Source organism: Orycteropus afer, unplaced genomic scaffold, assembly GCF_000298275.1.
Source record: "Orycteropus afer afer isolate SDZICR_OR568_19922 unplaced genomic scaffold, OryAfe1.0 scaffold00233, whole genome shotgun sequence".
In the NCBI taxonomy this organism is placed as follows: domain Eukaryota; kingdom Metazoa; phylum Chordata; class Mammalia; order Tubulidentata; family Orycteropodidae; genus Orycteropus; species Orycteropus afer.
In genome coordinates this window covers 3,995,738-4,004,437 of record NW_006921820.1, presented here as the reverse complement: position 1 = coordinate 4,004,437, position 8,700 = coordinate 3,995,738, and positions in this window count along the sequence as shown.

Sequence of the window (8,700 nt, the reverse complement as noted above, 5' to 3'; positions counted from 1 at the left end):
CCTTTAAACAGAATCCAGATCCACGGATAGGCAAGAAGGGCCCTGCCTGACTCCTGGCTCCTCTGGGGTATAGGATAAGGATGAGGAAGATGAAGTCTGGTAAGGGGAGGGTGGCTCCCCCACTTCACTCCCCTGAGAAGCTGGATCCCTGACCAGCTCCCCTCCCTGTCCCTGGACCCCAGCCCAGAAGGAGGGGCAAGATGCAGATGAAGGCAAAGAGCAGTCCTCAGGTCCTAATTCTTGGGCTCCTGGCCCCTAATGAAGGGCCTGAGCAGTGGCCTTCCCCACCTAAGACCTTCATTTAACAAACTTTTGTTTTGTTTTCTTTTAATATTCATTCATTTATCCCTTCAGCATAAATTTATTGAACATCTACTACATGCCAGGTACTATTCTGGACACTGGGGACATGAAAGTTTATAGTTCAGCAGGGGACACAGACAAGTAAATAACCTCAAGAGCCCAAGGAGATGAAGGGGAGGCACAGGGTGCCATAGGAAACCTGACTTGGTCTGAAAGAATCAGGAAGGCCTTTCTGAAGGAAGTAGCCTTTCAGATCTGAAGGGCAAAGGAAAGTCAGCTTGAGTAGGAGGTGGAGGGTTGAGGGTGCAAGTGAGGATTGAAGGTAGGGAAGCATGTTCCTGAGAGAGGGACCAGCATGGGTGAAGGGTCAGAGGATATAAGATTGAAATCCTAAAGAAAAAGAGAAAAAAAAACTAGGTAAGGGACACATATTAATTTGGGTGAAGGGAAAGGCAATACACAAATAGTGGGTGACCTGCACAATATCACTAAGGAAAAGGAAGACATGGAGAGGTACACAAGGATGACAGACAACACAGTGATGGCAAACATTGATCTATGGGTGGATAGATGGGTGGACAGGCTGAACTATTAGGTATGTCTATGCAGGGGAGAGTGTGCCCATGACCATGTATAGGGTTGGCAGTCAACATTTCTACAAGCGTATTTTTATGCCCTGTAAGAATTTCCAGGTATATAGTAGAGCTGACAAAGAACAAGGCTGTAGTCACTTCTTGGCCACAGCCAGCTATCCAGAGGAAACAAGCAAGTAGTTGGACCTGTGGACTCAGGACCATGGTTACAGGGGACATCAAGCTCAATCGGCATAACATACAACACAAAAACATTGTTTCATTGGCGGGTAGCAACTGGGATCTTAAAGGTTTACAAGCAGCCATCTAGATGCAATGATGGGTCTCTCCTCATCCAGAGCAAAGAAGAATGAAGAAAACCAAAGAAGCATAGAAACAATGAGTCCAAGTGACTGGTACACCAGGCGATCCTCAGCCTATACAACTATGAGACCAGAAGAACTAGATGGTGCCTGCCTACCACTGTCAACTACTCAGAGGGGGATCTATGCAGGAGATCCTGGAAAAAGAGGGAGAACTATGTGGAACAAAACTCAAAATCATAAAATAAATAAACAAATAAAAGGGACCAGCTTTGCTGGTCTGATAGAGCCTGGTGGAACCCCTGAGACTATGTCCTCTAGCTACCCTTCAGGTCTGGAATTGAACTCATTTCTGTGGCTTCCAGCCAAACTAAAGAGAGGCATATGAGCTGAACATTTACATTAGGTATATACACTCCTTGGAGAGATCAATCGTGAGAGAATAGAAGGGCTGTGTATGCCCAAGGAGACAGCTCAGGGGGAGGGGCAGGAATGCATGGGAGGGAAGGACATGAGGAAGAGGAAACTATGGGGAGGAAGTGGGAAGAGAGTTGTTGCATTGTGGTAAATTGTAGTCAATGTCATGAGACAAAGTGTATGTGAGCTGCTCTATGGAAAATGAATTTGCTATGTAAATTTTCACCCAAATCACAATAAAAATTAAAAAATAAATGATAGACAACAAAGGTAAACACTATTACATAATCCTATATTATCAGTAACAACAAATTAACCTACAAGTGGATACACAGGTAGATAGGCAAGATGATCAGTATGGGTAGGCTAATGGGATTACACCCACAATCATATATAGGTTTGGCAGATGATATTTCTACATATATATTTGTATGTGTTATGTACGGTAATACTCATTTATATGGTAGAGCTAACAGGGGGCAAAATTATGAAAACTTCTTAGTCGTAACCAAACACCTTGAGAGGGTGGGTTGCTGGGTCTGTGAGCTCAGGACCATACTTATGGGGAACATCAAGGTCAACTGGCACAACATAGTCCACAAAGACATTGTTCTACATCCTACTGTGGTGATAGTGACTGGAGTCTTAAAAGCTTGCAAGTGGTCATCTAAAGGGCAACTATTGGTCTCTCTTCTAGAGCAAAGAAGAGTGAAGAAAATCAAAGATGCATGGAAACAATTAGTCCAAGGGACTAGTGAACCACATGAACCTCAACCTCCATGACCCTGAGACCAGAAGAACAAGATGGTGCCGAGTTACCACTGCCAACTACTCTGAAAGGGATCACACAGGAGATCCCGGATAGAGTGAGAGAAAATGTCGAACAAATCTCAAAATAAAAAAATAAAAGACCAGGCTTACTGGTCTGCTAGATACTTGTGGAACCTCTGAGGCTATGGGCCTTAGTCACCCTTCAGGTCTGGCACTGAACTCACTCCCTGAGCTCAACTTTCAGCCAAACAATAGACAAGCCTGTGAGATGAACAATACCACCAGGAAGGTACGCACTTAAAGAAATCAAACATAACAGACCAAAAGGGAAGCATTTTCCTAGGGACTAAGCTCAGAAGGCAAGAAAGGATAGGAAAGAAGGCCAAAGGGAGGAAGATGGAAGAGAAAGAAAAAAGAAAGAAATACTAAAGTCTCCCCATCCAAAATCCATAGCCAGTCCCAGAAGGCTTTCTAGGATTAGGACTTGAGCACTTCCTCCCCCTTCTTTTCCAATAGCCCCTCTTCCAGGAAGATGGTTAGCTGACTCAGAGCCGAACCTGAACTTTATTTGATGCCAGGCAGGAACCCAGACTGGTTGCTTGGCCCAGGGATTGCAGATGAGACCAGGCCTGGCTGTGAGCTCCCTGTAGGCAAAGCTGTCTTATCTTCTCCTCCCTCTCCCCCTTCCCCTATCACTGTGCACATGGTGTCAGAGGGATTTTATATATTTGGTTAGGCAAAGCCATTGTTTACTCTGTTGTTGTTGTTGTTATGTGCCGTCGAGTCGGCCCCGACTCATAGCGACCCCTCCTTGGGTTTCCGAGGCAGTATCACTACGGAAGTAGGATTGCCCAACCTTCCTTCCGAGGAGTGGCTGGTGGGTTTGAACCTCCAGCCTTCTGGTTAGCAGTCAAGTGCTTTAGCCACTATGCTACCAGAGCTCCTTGTTTACTCTAGAGACAGTCATCCCCCATAGGCCTATCCCATCTAGCCCACTGTTCTGACCCTAGGCTTCACCAGCCAGGCTTTCCAGACTTTCTTACTCCAACACCAGAGCCCACCACTCCCTTTCCTGCTCAGTGGTCTCAAACCTTTAGCTCAGTGAGCAGTCAATTCCTATCTCATTTTAAATCGCCCTCATGTGTAGCACAAAAATGGTTTGTGCTTGGCTACTAACCGTAAGGTTGGCTGCTCAATCCACTCAGCGACACTGCAGAAGAAAGTTCTGACAATCTACTTGGGAAGATTACAGCCACTGAAAATTCTATGGAGCATAATTTTACTCTGACACACATGGGATTGCCGTGAGTCAGAATCAGTGGGTTTGGGTTTCATGAAAAAAAACACACACAAAAAAACAATTGCCATCAAGTCAATTCTGACTCATGGTAACCCCATAGATGTCAGAGTAGAACTATGTTTCACAGGGTTTTCAGTGGTTGATTTTTCAGCAGTAGATTGCCAGGGCTTTCTTCTGAGGTACACCTGAGTAGACTCAAACTTCCAGCCTTTTGATTAGCAGCCAATTGTGTTATTTGTCCTATCCAAGGACTCCATCCCCTTGTGACATCGCTAATCACTGGAATCCAGTTGGGATGGGAGCTCACAAGGCAGAAGTGATCCTGGTTGAACATCACTGCCCGTCAGAAGCCACTCCCTTTTTGGAGGGAACCTGACTCTGCCTCCCCCAGGCTGCATTGCTCATTACTTCATCCACAAATATCTATTGAATGCAATAGGGAAAATGTGCCAGGCCCTGTTCTACAGGCTGAGAATACAGTGGTGAGCAAGATGGACAAAGTCCTGGGCTTCGTGGAACTTAACCAGGCAGTGAGGGAGGTGACACAAAATCTGCCGTGAGTGCTGTGAGGGGAAATAAAGCCAGGGAAGGGAGGAGAGAGATGGGCAAAACCAAATTCACTGCCATTGAGTTGATTCTGACTCATAGCAACCCCCACTGGGTTTCCAAAGCTGTTAATCTTTATGGAAACAAATTGCCTCATCTTTCTTCCACAGAAAAGCTGGTGGGTTTGAACCACCAACCTTTTGGTTAGCAGTCAGATGCCTTAACCACTACACTACTCACTGAGGAAAGGCCTTCCAGTTGCCTGAAAGAGTCCCCATCGACCTCAGGGGCCACAGCTAATCTGGCAGAAAGGAGCCCCCACCAAGCCCAGGCACAGTCCCTTCCTCACTGCATCCCTCTCTGGGCCAAACCCTGCTCAGCCCCAAAAAGGATAGCCAGTGGCTATCACCCCTCCTAATGCGAGCCCAGGAGCTCTGGTGGTGTAGTGGTTAAAGCATTTGGCTGCTAACCAAAAGGTCAGTGGTCCAAACCCACCAGCTGCTCCATGGAAGAAAGATGAGACAATCTGCTTCCATAAAGATTTACAGCTGTGGAAATCTTATGGGGCAGTTCTACTCTGTCCTAAAACGGTTGCTATGAGTCAGAATTGACTCAATGGCAGTTGGTTTGGTTCAGTTTTCTGGAAGCAGAACGCAGTGCCCACGATGCCCATCTCCCCCTATACTGGAGAGTTATAGACCACATTCAGGGAGGGCCTAGGCAGAGGGGAGGAAGTCGTGAGCCTCATCCCTCTCCCCTGGTGGGGCACAGCATCAGGAGGGAAGGCAGAGGCCTTGTGCTCAGTACCTTGGTCAGGACAGGGCTGAGAAAGGGAGAGGGCGAGTCCCAGAAGTGTACCCACAGAAAATAGCACTATGACCAGCCCTGAAATTGTGCCCCTGTCCAAATACCTGACACCCATTTTTTAGATAACTTTACCATAATATTGGCTCAAAGATACAAATCAACCTCATTAATCTTTTATTAGCACATTGTCACACTACATGAAAATTACGACTGTACCTGCCTTGCTTTCACTGATACAAATTGGTCCGTGACGCGCTCAAAGTCTTTTTTTTTTTTTTTTTCAGTTTCTTCTCTTTCTGCACTCAGCAGAGCAAGATCACAAAATCTGCCTTGACCTATGCAGGTTCTCAAATACAAAAGTCTTCGTTTTTACTTGCTGAATGATCTCTCACAGCTGGTGGTGGAAACTGTGATGGTTAATAGAAACTGCTCAGTGGGGCCCCCTTCAAGAGGTGCCTAGGGCACGTGTCATACCAGCCATATCATTCAACACACCTCTGGCAGGTCCAAAAGGTAAGGGCCGGGTTTTAGTATGGCAATGGAAAATGCCTTAATTGAGTCGGCAGCCCATCTGCGTTTGAGCCCTGGGGCTGGCTGTGTGACCTCAAGTGAGTGTCTTCCCCTTTCTGGGTCTCAGACCACCTCTGTCCCAGGAGGTATAGGTCATCTGACCTGGAGGGTCTTTGATTGTGGGTTCTCCTCCTTCCAAGGCTTCTGCTTCCTCACCTACTTCCTGGCCCAAGAATGTGGAGCCAGCACACTTATAGCAAGAAGGTCAAAGTCATGGAAAGTGGCTGCAGCCTGCCCAGGAGTCCCTCACTGCTGTCTACCCACCCTACTGGCCCCTGTTTCCTCCATCCAGTTTGATGGGGGCAGGGGGGGCCGGCTGGGTGGAAGAGTCAAAGAGATACTGTGTGGCTACATGGCTCAGGCTGGGAGAAAGACCTCAGTTCTTGAGCCCAGAGTTCCTCCTCAGCTTGGAGCTGGAACAGCTTCCAGCTTCCAGCTGCAAAATGGTAAAGTCAGCATTGAGGTATTAGGAATATTGCCCCCAGACTGCAAGCTGGCAAAGAAAAATATTGGGAAGAGAAAGATAGTGTCATGGATTGCATTTTATCCCCCCAAAATATTGTCAACTTGGTTGGGTTATTGATTCTCAGAGGTTTGGCAGTTATGAAATGTAATCATGCTTCATGACATGATATGATGAGATCAGTCAATCAGTTGTGAGAGGATTAGCGTGGGGTGTAGCACCCTTACTCAGGTCACAGCTCCAATCTGATATGAGGGGTGTGGCCTGGATCACCTTTCATAAGACGTAAAAGCAGAGAGAAGCGAGCAGAGAAAGAGGGACCGCCTATCACTAAGAAAAAAGACCCTGGAGTGGAGCACATCTTTTGGACCAAAGATCTTCTCCCAGATCTGATGGAGAGAAAGCCTTCTCCTGTAACTGGTACCCTGAGTTTGGACTCCTAGTCTCTTAAACTGAGAGAATAAATTTCTATTTGTTAAAGCCATCCACTTGTGGTATTTCTGTTATAGCAGCAATAGATAGCCTAAGACAGATGGTAAGGATGCATTCCTGAAGAATTACTCCAAAGCCTTGGGCAGCAGAGTCCAGGGCCTGTCCTCTGGGGGTTGCCTTTGTAAGGGAACTTATACCCAGAAGAGTCAGGCACTAGCACCTACTTTCAGGGGGGAAGAAGGGGCAAGAGTATGGGGGTGCTCGGGAGAGGGAACTATAGATGATCAGGAGAGAGAGGAAGTGGAAAAGGGGTAAGGAAAAATTTCAGCTGTCTTGGAGACTTCTTGGAGGAAGGGGCCTGGAGCAGGGCTCTGAGGCCAAGAAGGGTCAGGAATGACAGAGAAACAGAGATGTAAGTGTCTTAAGAGAACTGAAAGGTGTCTGAGAGTCGAGGAGGGAGAAGAGCAGGGTCAGTGCTGCCCAGCTGAGACCCATGTGAGCCCACAAGGGCATATTCAGATGAGGCTGAAGCCAGTATCCAAGGAGACCTTTGCTCAGTAGTCTAGACCAGCAGGATTCTAGCAGAGCACAGACTGGGGGGTGGCTGAACCCTGCTTGCTATGGGAGGGGGTCCCAAGAAGCTTCCAGGCTAGGGTGAATGTTCACACAACTTGAAGAATGTAATCAATGTCATTGAATTCCACTTGTAGAAATTGTTGAGATGACATATGTTTGTTATGTATATTTTTTGCCACAATAAAAAAGAATAACAAAATATTCTTTAAAAACAAAAAGCTTCCAGACACTGGACAGGCAGAGGCCATCTGCCATCTGGGCCTGGCATGAGCCGCCCATGAAGGCCTGGAGACAGGGCTTCCTTCCTCCCTATGTTTTTGTTCGAGTTGATTAAACCTGAGGAATTCTTGTGTCCAAGATCAGAGGCCCTTGTGGGTGTCTTCAGTGGCCACTGGTGATTAAAATCCTCAGAGGGAAAAGCGCTAACTAAGCTTAGAAGGAACTAACAGTGGACCAGAGGGAATGGGTAAGGCCAGAAGCACCCCCTAAGGACTCCCAGATTCTCCAGAGCACCTCCAGAATCTCAGCAACATCCCCAGAATTTGACCAATACCAAAAAGGCCCCTGGAACCTCAAAATCACCCTCAAGGACCCACGGAACTTCAGTGACATTCCAAACCTCGATGGCACCTCAGAACCTCGGCACCACACCAGCCTCAGCAAACACCCTCAGACTAGCAAATGGTCAAAGAGGTTGAAGCAAGATGGTCAAAGTCGTGGCAAGCAGTTGCAGTAAGTCTAGAGTCCCCCCTTGGTTATCACCCTCTTAGCCCAGGTCTGGCTTTGTCCCTGGGCACTCTAAGTCCAGTAGCATCCCTAAAACTTCTACAATATCCCAAACCTCAGTAGCACCCCATAAACTCAGCAACACTTCCAATCCCTAGTGGCACTGCCGAGAAAACAACCAAGGAATGCTTCTGTCCAGGAGCTGAGATGGGAACGGGGATGGCCAATGTCCTGTCCCAGCCATTTCTATGAGCCCTCAGAGAAGTAGTCAAGGCAGGTGGAACCACTACAGGCCCAGAATCTCAAAGTCTTCCACACCACCACCACCAAGTGCCTTAATGCTTGTCCCAGACCAAGCTTGATTCCATGCAGTGGGCTGGGAAGCAATGTTGGCTGGTACTCTAACCAGGAGAAAGCATAGAAGGCTCCCTAACTCATTCCCAGCCCAAGTCCTGCCATGCAGAAGGAGGGTCAGAAGTATCTTATGATCCAGTATCCCACCCTTTCCTGGAATTCACATGGCCCTCTCACCCATAGCCTCATCATAGCATGAGTGTTTGAGCGCTGGTGATGAGTGTGGACACTGGTGAGGAGGAGTAGGAGGTTGCTCAACTCTTCCAAGGGAGAAGCAGAACTGACTCAAAGGAGGGTAGGTAGGAGTGAGAGCATAGGACAAATGGAGCTTTCTTACTCTCACAGAATAATGAAACCCCCATCAGGAGAGGCAATCAAGAAAAGACTAGTGATATCAAGATGCTACAGAGGGTTTCCTGGCTTCAGAGTACTGACCAAAAGGTCATGAAGATTCCCTCAGGTATAAGAGCCCTCTAAGAACCCTGGCTTCTCCCTTCCCAGTACCACCTTCCTCCCCAGGATGGTGTCACCATGCTCTGG